Source organism: Gymnodraco acuticeps, unplaced genomic scaffold (assembly GCF_902827175.1).
Source record: "Gymnodraco acuticeps unplaced genomic scaffold, fGymAcu1.1, whole genome shotgun sequence".
In the NCBI taxonomy this organism is placed as follows: domain Eukaryota; kingdom Metazoa; phylum Chordata; class Actinopteri; order Perciformes; family Bathydraconidae; genus Gymnodraco; species Gymnodraco acuticeps.
In genome coordinates, this window is record NW_022991189.1 from 266037 (window position 1) to 280104 (window position 14068).

General features: G+C 39.8%; 3 pseudogenes; 2 read left to right on the forward strand and 1 right to left on the reverse strand.

Annotated features, from left to right (window-relative positions):
• LOC117561207 overlaps window positions 1–293 on the forward strand; it is a 22519-nt pseudogene extending 22226 nt beyond the window's left edge.
• Window positions 216–9200, forward strand: LOC117561208 (annotated as a pseudogene).
• Window positions 9201–10348: 1148 nt separating this feature from the next.
• Window positions 10349–14051, reverse strand: LOC117561227 (annotated as a pseudogene).
• Between the last annotated feature and the right edge of the window lie 17 nt (window positions 14052–14068).

Genomic DNA, 14068 nt, shown 5'->3' on the forward strand with positions numbered 1-14068 from the left:
TGTTTTATTGCTTATGAAAGACATAACTTAAGTGTTAGTGTGACCTTGGCTGGACTCATGATATATATCATTTACATGGAATAACATGATTCTACAGGGCTGCTGCAGTAGAGTCATTTCTCTAAAATGCAGCCTGACAGATTTGACATCTGTGGTCGCTTTGAATGATCTCTTAATTGTTTGAATGAAGGAACAGTTGTGGTGTTTGAACGCAGCTGAGTCTCATCAGGCTGCTGCAGGTGAACGAGGCACAGCTGGAGAGCAATCAGGTCACTCTGACAGCTGCTCTATAAAATCAAGCTGCTGCACTGGAGAGTGAGACAGAGGAAATGCAGAGTAAACTGTTCAGCATGAAGGTATCCGTGCTAATCGTCTTCTATGTGGTGTGTGGAGCTCTGTCGGCCCCTCAGAACTTTGACTGGGGCGTTCGGCCGGCAGTCGGCAGATATGGAGAACAGAACCGAGAGCAGCATGAAGTCCAGATGCAAGAAGGTAGAGTAATTGTTAGTGAAATGTTGCTCAAAGACCAGGCAAGTGTTGAAGTGTTGGGTGCAAATAATCCCCAATATCTCTGTGCTTCAATGGTATGGTATTCGACTGAATTTTTTTTTGCATACTTCAAAAACTGTGTCTGACAACAATCAGATTTTTTGAATATTTGCTTATAATGTTTTGTTTCTTTTGGGCGGGAGGATATTTTACATGAGTCATATATTAGAAATGATGTTTATATCTGTGGAAAACATTTCTCTCGTCATGTGTCTTTTCACATGGTTTTTTAGATGTAGATTCAGAACTGACCACAAAGTAACTCAAACACTCTGCTAATATGTTCTAGGTGAACAAGCGATGGATTTAACAACGCTGTTACTTTAACTGTCAATGATTTATTCAATATCTTATTTTGCGTAATAGTTGCAACATTTCTATTCGTACTTCATGGATAAGTAAATAAATCGCATGTTTGTGTAACCTGTTAACTGAAGTTCATTGACCCCTCACTAATGAAGACTAACTTGTGTTTCTGCTACACTGCACAACATTTGACATACCCTACCTTGTTTAATTTATATTTCTTGTAACAATTCTTACATTCAAGATTTTTGAAAATATTTATATTCTAATACTTCTTAATTCCTCTTGCTGTGTTTATGTATGCACCAGTGCAGACAATACAAGTTTCCACAATGTTGGTAGTACAAGAGGGGTAAAAAACATCAGACATCTTTGTCATGGTATCAGTGGCGGTTCTAGAACATTTTACATGGGGGGGGGGGGGGGGCAAAGGGGAGGCAAGAGGTCATGCCAGGGTGGCATCGGAGGGCGGACAGTACGTGGTATTTTTACTATAACCTATTTATTGTTAATTCATGCCCGAACACAAGTGTTCTTAATGCACAAGAGAAACAAGGTGTTCAGACAAACAATCGGGTGCCCTTTGGATTCCCCCAACCTCAACCATTTTAAATGAAAGGAAACTACAAAATGTATTTTAAAGCAATTAATTAATGGAACAGGTTGTTTTGCATTACAATGTAAAATTAAATATATATTTTGTTTTAAAAAAAATTGGTTGTCTACTTAGACAGACATATTTGCATGTGCTCACTAAGCATTATTACATAATTTAATATTAAACAAATCAAAATGGCCAATTATCGCAAAATGTTGCTAATATAATCAATGCTTGTCAACTTTAACTGATCAAAAATCAATTCTGAAAAAATACTTGAATTATCTATGAAATTGCAATATTGTCCCTCAGTTTGTTTCAACCCCGTCACGCCATATAATTTACCCTCCTATGAAAATAATGGATCAGTCCATGTGTGATCTGCATTGAGGGAATTACATCACAAAAGTGTCCGTTTCTTCTCACCTATATTTCAGTTTTTGTATTTTCAGATTAAGATTGACAAATTCAACATTTCAACTATGTTGTATGAATTAATAATAGTAAATAATTGTTTATTACAAAAATAAACTATTGTTTTGCAAAAATTATAATTGTGTAATGTCCTTGACTTCCATGTGGTGCCATATCTTAGCTAAACAAGGGCTCATGCCTACTTTTTGTCAAAAACTTCAACCATGTTACATTTTTTTTCAAGGAAATTCCTAGTAATTATTTATATGTTGTGCCTGAGGTGGGAAAATGTAAGTAGTCCACTACCAGATGTTATGACCAAACATTTTGGTTTCATTTTTCAAAGATATAAAGACCCAAAAGGCACCCGATTCAGAGAATACTCAGAATTCTGCATACTGTAAGTACTTAATTATAATTAAGTACACAAATGACATCACCCATCTCTTCAGAGAGCTACAGGTGACCTGTGCAGCAACACATTTCAATACATATTTGTCAATACTAAAAGCTGCTAGATTGAGCTGCTGTAATGGAATATGTAAGGAGAATAAGAACATACCATGTGGTCCAGCTGGAGTTTCATCTGCCTCCTGATTCCTGCCTCTGGCCCTCTTTCTGATACTTCATCTTTATTCCTCACCAGAGCTCCCGTTAAATATTTCTTCACCGGTCAACATGTCCGTTAAAGTTTAAATCTTCCGGACAAAATGAGAAAAGTGCCGGTCAAAGGTCTTCTTTGTTATTTATTGAGCTTTAAAACTAATTGATATGATTCGATATTAAACTAATTATAGTAGATTAACGACATTATTCAAAAGTGAACAGTAATTTACAATAACACGGGAATAATAAACGGAGCACTCTCTCCCTCTCCTGACAGCCCGTCAGTATATGCATCAGCTCGCGGATCAGTAATGAGTGACCCGACAGTAAAACTAAACATATCTATAACTAGTTACGGTAGTTTGAGAGGTAATTAAAATAGCTACGTGTGATATTCTAACCTGAAGTGTGTGTTGCCTCCGCTCACCGCTGCAGGTGATCATGCAGAGATGCGTGTCGACTCGTCAGCAGCAGCTGATCTCTCTCTCCCGTCAGATTAGGCTTCACTCGCGTTTATGTCCATATCGATCAGATCCAGCTAGTTCTAGCTAATGATATAACTACCTGCTTATTAAAAGACACCTAAACAATAAGTGTCGCTATGCAACCGGGTGAGGCCACAAAGTATAGCACAGCATTATGCATTTGTTTACATGCCCACCGGAACCCAGAGGCATTACCAACAGATCAACGTGCAATCAACCCATACAGGACATCTCTTTCTCCACATTACGTGTTAGACATTAGAATTGACCATTCTTGTCTGTCACATACTCTTTTGTCTGTCACATAAATGGTGCAAGTTGCGCAACTGATGCGGTATTGAGCTAAGCGGAAATTATTTTTGAACGGACACTTTGACCGGAGAGATTTAGATTTGCCGGTCTTCAGCATATTTTACCGGTCGTAGTCCGGTAATTACCGGCTAACGGGAACTCTGTTCCTCACATATTTCTTCTTCACTAATGTCTTCATCTCCTCCTCTTCCTCCTGCTCTGACCCTCCTGGTCTCTTCAGTGAACTCTCTTTTCCTTTTCCTCTTTCTGTTCATCCTGATCACTTCTCATATGTCTTTTTGTTGTTGAATCACTCCTATACTCTGGCCTGCAAGAGTCTACTTGTGAAAAGCACTGGTACATATGCTTGTATAACTTTACACGTTAGGGCCATGTAGCCTAGCTAATATGTAGCATATCATAAATATAACATCAAAGTATTGATCAAGCGCACACAGGCAGCTGTGTTTGGATCCAGTTTTTACGGTAAAGGATGTATCCTGGTTTCATTGATCTGGCCTCATGGCTGTGATGTGTTAATAGTAGGCTACCGCGTAGTTTAGCAAAGTGATCGATCTCCCAGCTAACGCTGTCTGCGTAGTATTTTGTAAGGTAACGGCGCCCGTCTGTTAAACGCTATCGATTCAAACGGCAGCGTTTTATTAATATTTAGTTTCAAGCTCTCGTCCTTAGTAAAACAAAACTAGTGGAAAGGGAAATGCTCCCAGGGGAAGCTGATCCATAGGTGCTGGGACAGCTCGCTCCCTCTCTGCAGCGGTGTGAGCCGCGGTCTGTGTGAATGCCGCTCCGCAGTTTAATGCAGGGCCGTAGCTGCGTTTTTAACGGGCCTAAAATTATATTTACAATTTTAACTAATGTAATGCTTGTTTTGTTGCTTGTGGAAATAGTGTAGGCTTGTTTTAGTACAGTTTTAAGGAAACAAAAGTTAGGGGGGCAGCTGCCCCCCCGTAGATCCGCCCCTGCATGGTATTGATTAAAGCTGAATGGATAGGTCAAACAACTAATTGGTTGACAAAGTGAGAATCAACTCTCCAAGTAGCTACACTCTTGTGTTTTACGTATAAGCTAAATTAAAAGTAACTGATTATGCAAAATCCACTTCTCCATGTCTCTTCTACATCAACATGTGTCCCCTCTTCTACATGTCTCTTCTACATCAACATGTGTCCCCTCTTCTACATGTCTCTTCTACATCAACATGTGTCCCCTCTTCTTCATGTCTCTTCTACATCAACATGTGTCCCCTCTTCTTCATGTCTCTTCTACATCAACATGTGTCCCTCTTCTTCATGTCTCTTCTACATCAACATGTGTCCCCTCTTCTACATCCACATGTGTCCCCTCTTCTTCATGTCTCTTCTATATCAACATGTGTCCCCTCTTCTTCATGTCTCTTCTACATCAACATGTGTCCCCTCTTCTACATCCACATGTGTCCCCTCTTCTTCATGTCTCTTCTATATCAACATGTGTCCCCTCTTCTTCATGTCTCTTCTACATCAACATGTGTTCCCTCTGTGGAAAGAGACTCTGAAAGTTTCAGGAACAAAGATTCTCTCTCTTTTTGATCCATTTCTATAAAAACCTGTCTGAAAATGAGCTGATCAGATTTTGGCCACTTTATGATGTCATTTTTTTTGTCTCGTGTAACCATTAGCCAATCAGCAACCAAGGTAACCCCCCCCCCCTTTATCACCTGAATCTCCTCCTAGAGCACCATTGAGTTCTTTGTAACCAAATGTCTCTCAGAGGGGCGTGGGGAGGGGCTCCTTTTTTTCATCTAAAGTAACAGACAGAGAATCATCACTTTGGAAACAGGGCTGAAACAGAGGGGATTATGGGTAATGATGCAATGATCTGTTTGGAGCCAAACACTTCAGAGACATGTTTGTATATATCTGAGACGTATAATATATTGATAAATGGTATAATAGGGGACCTTTAATGAAACTGATGGGTAATATTCCCCCTGCTTCCTAGCTCTCAATCAGGAGAAGCGGTCTTTCCGTGAACCGATGTCTTGGAAGTATCCGGAGCTGCCTGCTGAGGAAGAGCCAAATTACCCTCAAGATTTTGAGCTGAAGGCCCCGGTGGCATTTGACAGCGTCAGCGCCGTCTGCGGAGAGAACTCCGTCCGGGTCGAGGCCAAGAAAGACCTGCTGGGGATCGGGAAACCTGTCAGCGCAGCAGAAGTCACGCTGGGAGGATGTCCGGCCACCGGGAAGACGCTCAGGTCCTTGTCTTTGAGTCGGAACTGCACGGATGTGGCAGCGAGCTTGTGGTGAGGGTTGAAAGAGGCAGTTCACACCAAGATCATAATGCATATTTCTCTTCTTGCTTTTGCTGAGTTTTCTTTTTTGTGTGTGGGGCTGTGGAAACTGACTGTACCATGTTGATGTCAAAAACAAAGATTAATGGAATGTTTTCTCAGCCTTTACCCTGCAGTAACCTGTGTTTCAGATGTCGGAGGCCTGGTTCATCTACGCCTTCATGCTGCACTACATACCCGCTCCTCTTGGGGACAGTCAGATCCTTCGGACCAGAGAGGTCAGCGTCAGCATCCAGTGCCAATACCAGAGGTCAGATGTTACACAATAGTGAACCAGAAAGATTTTCCTTTTGTCAATAATGGAAGAAAATTGCAAACATTTTAGTTAAAGACTGTCAGTGCCATCCCACGGCCTGTGCAGGAAGTCATTATATGACATATAATTTGGCTGATGCGATATTTGCAATCACCCATGAATATACAATACTAGAACAGCCAGAGTCCTCCAAGTACATTAGATTTAAAATAAGCCAAACCATTGAGTAGACTGAGCAGACTGTTGCTTTGCGTGTGGGGGGAAAAAATATGGCGTACCTTTTTGCAATCTGAGCAAACTGGACTTTTTAGGGAAGGTAGCTTTAAGAGAAAGACGTTAACATGAAGCTTTAAAGACAGAGGGTGACGTCAGGGATATTCAGACGGGACAGTATGAGAAATGCAGTTTATTTTTGGACATTAAAGCCTTCACATAAGTATAAACCTAAAATCTATTGGCTCATAATTGTTGCCGTCTGTTCGTTTAATGGTTGCAGCTGGTAAAAGTGGAGCTTATTTGAAAGGCGTAGCTTTAACCATCATTTTGTTTTCTGATATTTTATTTTGGATAAGAAACCTGGGAGTTACTTGATCAAATGTAGTCTAGAATTTTCAATCATTGCCACTGAATTGTAGTAGAGTGGATTTTCTTGACTTTGGTATTACCCTTTTACTACTCTCATACAATTATCCAAATATTGTACCATGAATTGCAGTAAAAATGTTCTTGATTTCTGGACTTTTTGAAAATGTGTTTCCGAATAAAGGTGTAAATGTCTCTTGTTTTAAGGAAGCATGATGTAAGCAGCGTGCAGTTGAATCCAACATCGAGTCCATTCAGTGCCACCAAATCTTCAGAGGAAAATCTCTCCTTCTCTTTAAGACTCATGACTGGTGGGTGTTTCCTTTTCCAGCTTCATTAATTATATTAAGTAACTTTTCTGCTATGTCCTGTAGGTACATTTCCATGCTACTCAAACATTTCTATGACCAGTGATTTTATTTTATTTTATTTCCTTTAGTGTAAAAATTGACATTCATGAGAAGTATATTAAAATACATAAAAGTAGCAAGCCAATACTTTATTACAAGTTTTTCATTTGAGATGGCTCATAAGTCCAGTAAGCAACAATCTGTAAACGGTAAAGTAAAATGACACATTGCAGTCCTTTTGCAAGTGGTAAATTATGTTAATGTGTGAAGTCGCATTTAAATAAAAGTAGTACTGTTTTATTAAACAGTTGGTTTCTTATAATAGGAAACTTTGTTGGAGTATTTTGTTAGATTACCAGTAAAATAAAGGTTTATTCTTTGCCTCAGATGATTGGCAGTCGACCCGTTCGTCCGCTCAGTTCCTGCTGGGAGACATGATGAAGTTTGAAGTTTCAGTCAAACAGTTTCATCACGTCCCCCTCAGAGTGATGGTGGACAGCTGTGTGGCCACCGTGATCCCGAACATCGACACCGTCCCCCGATACGCCTTCATGGGAAATAACGGGTCAGTATAAATACACTCTTTTAAAATCTTAGTTGAACCCTTGTGTTGTGTTCGAAAGCTTTTACCGTTGTCTAAAGTCAAAGATGAATCTTGATTGGGCCAAATTATACACCCTTTTTTTTATAGAGACTCTCAGACTTGGCTAAAATTGTCAAAATCAGTTTTGTAGTGTTTATATAGCTGTGGTGGAGGATATCCTGAAGCCTTGCTCTGATTTAAAAAAAACAAAACAACTAGAGCATAGTTATTATATCATTTTACTTGTCATGGGAGACCCGAACACAACATAAGGGTTAAAAAAAGTAAGACCATCACGACAAATACAAATCTTGTTCAATGCATTACAAACTAAATTTGATATGTAAAGTTATAAAGGCACAAATACTTAGAAATGTCCTTTAGTGATATAGGAGACATTTTGTGTCCAGAAGTTTTGAAGTGGCAACATTTGTTTTCAATTGGGGAGAAAGGGATATTATTTATGACTGCATCTTTTTAACTCTTTGGTTTACATTTAGACTGAGTGACAGTTACCTGTGTCTTGTCCATCTTACAGCCCTCTGTATTTCTTTCAGGTGTCAGTCTTAAAGCCCTTCTAGCTATTCAGGTGTCTTGTATGTCTTCTGTTTTGCATTCAGATGTCTTGTCTGTCCTGTGTTGTGTTCAGGTGCCTATTTGACAGTCAGCTAACCGACTCCAGCTCTCAATTCCTCCCACGGGCGTATGAAGACAGACTGCAGTTTCAGGTCGAGGCATTCAAGTTTCAACAGGACGAGCATGGCGTGGTGAGATTTAAATATCGCAAACTTCCTGTTTTATATAAGACGATGTCTGTTTTCTAAGAAGACACTTGAATGAACACCTCCTGTGCATTAGATCTACATCACCTGCAATGTGAGAGCTGCTCCAGCTTCTGCCGCTGTTGATGGCACCAATAAGGCCTGTTCCTTCTCCAACAACGGTAAGACTCTATCAACACTACAACTCCCAGCATCCTTTGGTCTGCGAAGAGAGGGGACTTCGATGTGACATGTTTGCCTGTTGAAGTTCTAAAAGTCAAAGCGAAATTGATCACATTGCTTTAGATTCTTATTTACCACATTTTAGAAACTGGATCAGTAGTAAGGGGCAGAGCTTTTCATTGACAGGTGGAGGGAGGCCAGCGGCAACCATCGAGCATGTTCCTGCTGTGACACAGACTGTAGGACAGGAAGTCACATGACTGGATCCGGTGAGGATGGATACTTTGATATATTACTGACTTTCTAAGCTCCTTTATAAATGATTACCTTATTGTTCTATTATAACATTTGACAACCCTCAACTGAATTATCCTTAACCAATATTATCCATTATAACAAGTTTGTGCAAAAATATCAAGTTAAAATAATTAGACATGGCCTTTCATTTGGAAACTAATTTATTTTCTATGTTAAGCTGTGGGAATTTGTATCTACTTTCAATAATACAACCCAACAATTTTTTTTGTCCAAAGCAATATTTATGGGTGTTTTTAAAAGAAGGTTAACAATGTAAATTCGACATACTGTACTTAAAAAAAATAAGCTACCTACTTTGGTAGTAGACTTTTAGCTTTTCAAGTGAAAATGTAGGGGATGTTTGTATTTAAAAACTATGCTGAAGGTCCCTCAACTTATTTACTTAGATAATCAATACATTATGGGATACCTTTTTTACTAAATGTTTTTTTGAGGTACAAATGGGAGGCTGTGATGTTTACTAATCATTAAGGGTTTCTGTGTTGCAGAGGCTCAGTGGGAACAGGAAACAGCTGTTGGACCAATCACAGTGAAGGAGAGACCTCTGTGGTGAAAGTGCAAAATAAAACTTTAAAATGAATTTAATGCTGTTAAAGATCTTTATTTATTTTTGAAACCTATGCTCATTGGAAGAAATCAAGATGAGTCAGCAGTGACACATGGTTGTTCAAATAGATTGGATAGCTCTAAGCAATGGTAAACCAAGAACAAATACATTTCTTAAATGCATTGATGTAAATTAAACTTCAAACTTATGATCCCAACTCTAGCAAATATCAATTAAACACCATAATAATGTTTGGGAACATTGTTATGAAACCCACGGCTACTACCCTTATTATAGGTAAATAAACACCACATTGATGCATCACATGCTGTATGAACATCCATGAACTATACAATGGATCTGTAAACTGTTTCTTTCAATTGCCATCATTGACATTTTTTTGTGCAGGTATTTTACAGATCAGTACACTAAAATATCTAAAAAGTAAGCCAATGAAACATTCATTTGAAAATCACTTTTCCGAGATATTGCTGCAGAATAACACTTGTATATAAAATAATCAAACGCTATGAATATTTAATTCGACACATTCACAGAACAAACAAATGCTGATTAGTCATTGTTTAACATTGTTCAAAGGTCTCCTATCATGCAAAATGCACCTTTTCATGTCTTGTATGCATAGATATGTGTCAGGGAACTCACAAAGTGTCAGGAAACAAAACCATCTCTCTTCCTCCATACCCAAATCTCTAAAAAAACGGGGGAACGGAGCTGATCCAGATTTGCATCCGATATGACGTAATATCGGAAATGTGTGCTGGCTTTACACCCACGGCCCTATCAGAAAGTTGCTACAATGCATGATGTGTTTTGGAAGTAATATGGTCTGTTTATATTAGCATCGCTAACACTCAAAGCTAACCTGTACTGGAGAGGGTGTGTAACAAAAAAAAGCATGAAATAAAAATACTCAGCTAGTGGTAAACCCACAAGAGAAAAAGCATTTGAGCTCCATACTGTTTCAGAAATAATCCTTGATGTGAACAAATTATGGCATTTAATCATGGCAGCATTTAGCTGACAATCTGCCGGCAGAGAATCTTTACAGAGAGTCCTCAATGCTTGCCTTGCCACGCTCAAAAGGGGGCGGGGCCAGCATCAGCCGAGTTCAAATGTAAAGCTAACGACCCTGAATCAGCGTTTCTGTAACAGGGCTGGAATAGAGGGATATGAGGGATGTCTAAAATTCATGATCTGTTTGGTATTTTGAGCAAAACACAGACATATCTTTCAAACCTATAATATATGCCTAAAAATAGTATACTAGGAGAGCTTTAAGGCAGGAAATGCAGCCATTAAAATTAACTGGACATTGGATGATATTCTGTAAATCGTAAAATCTGTAAATAATAGAAGTAAGTATTAGAGAAAAACAAAAAATATCAAATGGATGTTCTACTCGGTGTGGTTGACAGGAGAGATGATCAGAGAGGCAGAGTTTTTGCCACCATGATTAAGACCGGGACAAAAGTAAGGGTAGAGTTTCTCAGTGAAGCAGCAGCCAGTGAAGGAGTAGATCAGAGTTGCATCAACATCATAAAAGGAGACCAGACCCTCCTCATAATCCACAAACACCCCACCTTCTCAGGCTGAGACTTCAAGAGAGACGAACTGAAGGACCAGCACAAGCTTTGTACTCATTCTTGTTCCTCAACCATATCACCCAACAACCATCCTGAGGAGTCAGTGCGATCTCTCCCTTCCTGTTGATCGACTCTCTGACCACTCCTACATCCCACTCAGTCTTCCCTTTGACCTGAACCTCGTAATAAAATATTCCTGAAGAGAAACTCTGCTTTGCTAAGACACAAGGACACAAGGACACAAATCAAATCTCTCTGGATTGTCTGGGAGATTTTTCGTCACATTACCATCTTTCACTTGTTTTCCATCATCAGACAGGATGAGTTCAGGATGTGTGCTGTATCAGGATCAAGAGTCACCTCCACCTCATACTGCTGGACCCTCTTCAGCTCCACCTCAAGCAGCTTCTTCATCTGTTTACTGAGCGTCTCCTCCAGCTGAGTCACAGCTCTCAACACAGTCCCCTCATATGAAGGTGGACGGACCCTGACTTCTGTCCAGTTCTTGGTGGGTGGAGCAGTGTTCAAGACGTGAAGCTTTGGAGGAGGTGGAGCTGGTCTTCAGAGCGTGAGAGCTGCTCCACCTCAGAGCTTCTCTTCTTCAGCTCAGAGATTTCCTGTTCCAGCTCTTTGATGAAGCCTTCAGCCTGTTCCTCTGTCTCTCTCTGCTTCTCTTTGATGGTGTCGATGAGCTCGGCCTGGCTTCTCTCAACAGACTCCTTCAGAGCGGTGAAGACCTGAACACCATCTGCTATCTCTCTGTCTGCTCCTTCCTTACTGAGCTCCACTGAGCAATTCATCTCCTGAATCTTCAGTCGTCTCTTCTGGATCATCTGCTGAATTTCAGCCTCTGTCTTCCCCAGCTCTGCCTTCTTTCCTTCATATTCTTCTTTCAGAGGAACAACATCATGTGTCTTGTGGTCTAAAACAGTGCAGAGCATGCAGACACACGCCTGGTCGGTCTTACAGAACAGCTCCAGCAGTTTATCGTGCTTCACACACATCCTGCCTTCCAGGTTCTCCACAGGGTCGATCAGCTGATGTTTCTTCAGGCCTGCTCTTGTCAGGTGAGGCTCCAGGTGAGTCTCACAGTAGGAGTCAGACACACCAGGCAGGACTTCAGGGCCTTCAGTCTGGTTCCAGTGCAGACGTCACAGGGTACTTCTACTGGTTTGACAACGTGTTGCTCTGAGCTGCTGCTGCTGGCTTTCTGTTGAGCTGACTGTCTGAACTGAGCAGCCATCTCAGAGAGGAAAGTGTTGACCAGAAGCTCAGGTCTTGGGAAGAAGAGCTTATTACAGTTGGGACACTTAAATGAGACATTTCTGTCCCAGTGTTCAGAGATGCAGGCTTTACAGAAGTTGTGTCCACATGGTATGGTGACTGGATCAGTGAACACATCCAGACAGATGGAGCACAGAAACTGATCTTCAGTTGGCAGAAAGATGACAGTAGACATATCTTCACTCTGAAATAGTGTGCAAAACAAGATTTTTTATTTAGTATGTTTTGTATTATTTGTTCAAAGTCAAACAATGGGTTATTGTGGCTCCTGTAAATCCCATCCGCACTGTCTACAGCTGGTCTGCATACCTGCCTGGGATGCTGTCAGTGACGCAGGAAGTTTTGAAGAGATAACATTAGTATGAGTGAGTCATATTAGGCATTCATGTAATGGATGCCAAAATCCAATGTGTCAAACTCTTTTCACAAAGATAGTATTTTTTTGTTGCACTGACAACATGCGGTACATATAAACCACTGTATTGACACCACTGTTTCCAACTTCAGTACCTGAATGTACCTTTTAATTTTTAACTAACTTAAATCATAATCATTTTATCATTGGTACATTTTTCATGCAACTCTTATCCTTCGTTCCACCCAACGAGCCGCTGGTCACCATGGTAACGAGCATTTAAATGTATCGCCCTGTACAAACATGTTGGGGAACAAGTCCGACTGGTCTGCAGTGTGGCGTGTGAGCTTGTTGATTCACAGATAAAAACAGCGTTCACTGTTAAAGGAATTCAAAAACGTTTCATTTAGTTCAAATGGATAATGGGGCAGATATGAAGTCATCTAGCTAAAGCCCCCCTCAGCCTTCTATGGTTTGAACAATTGTCCAGATATTAGGCTAAGTTTTAAGTATTGTAGATGTTTTTACACTTAAACGTAATATACCACTGTTAACTTGTTCCTTCTTGTTTTAGAGTGAAACTACTTTAACGTAAGCTAAATATGTATTAAATTCCACTTTAATATTGAACTTAACTCATTTATTAATATTGACTTTTTATTTTACATTTATTTAGAGTATCTGAGGGACCAGACCAAATAAAAAACACCTTTTTTGTTTGAAGGCTTTCAATGGGTGAGAGTCAGCATGGAGGAGGAGGAAGAGGAGTTTCAGAGAGAGGATTATAATACAGAATCAGACTCAATAAACATGCAGAAGAAAAGACAGAAGCTGCTACTCTGGATTCAGTATATTAGATTTAATATAGTTTTGCATTTCAGATTCCTGAGTGGCACTTCATGTCTGAGCAGAGCTGAGGCTTTGAGTTACTACAGGAAACAGGTCTGTAAATTAGCCTTATGCTAGTGCTAGCTGTGAATGTCTTCTGTACAATGTTCACGAGCCAGAATTCAGTCACTGGGTTTTGTTTCAAAAGTTTAATACTTATTGCAAATCTTTCATTGACAACATCTTTGGTTACAATTCTTTATGAGGTATGTAAAGCATTCAGATTCAACATTTGACCAAATATTTAATAGTAATGTTGTCTTTGTAGTTTACTCACCAGTGTTTGGCAGAGATTATGCTGTGTTGTTGAGAAAAGCTGCTGGATTCAGTTGAGTGTTTCTTTGGAGAGAAACAGACGTGTCTCGACTGAAGCTCTGCTGTCGCCGAGACAAACTGTATCTTTCAATTCAGTGAAGATAAGATAAAGCCCTCCTCTTTTACATGTTTGCTCCACTTCTCGGTGGCCCGTAAATAAGAGGGAGTGGAGGAAGTACTCCCATGAGTTACTAAAGTAAAAGTATGAATACAACATTGTTAAAATACTCCATGAGTAGAATTCCTGGATTTCCAACTTTTTTCAAAATAAAAGTCTTATCATCAAAATGCACTTTATCAATCTAAAATGCTTGTGTGCAGTAAATGTGTGTATCAGTGCGCTACTGATGTAATCTGGAACGTTTCCAAAGCTGTTGTTCGAGTAGAAGTATAAGGTTGCAATAAAAAAAACAAGTCCAACTACAATTTGTATTTGAGAA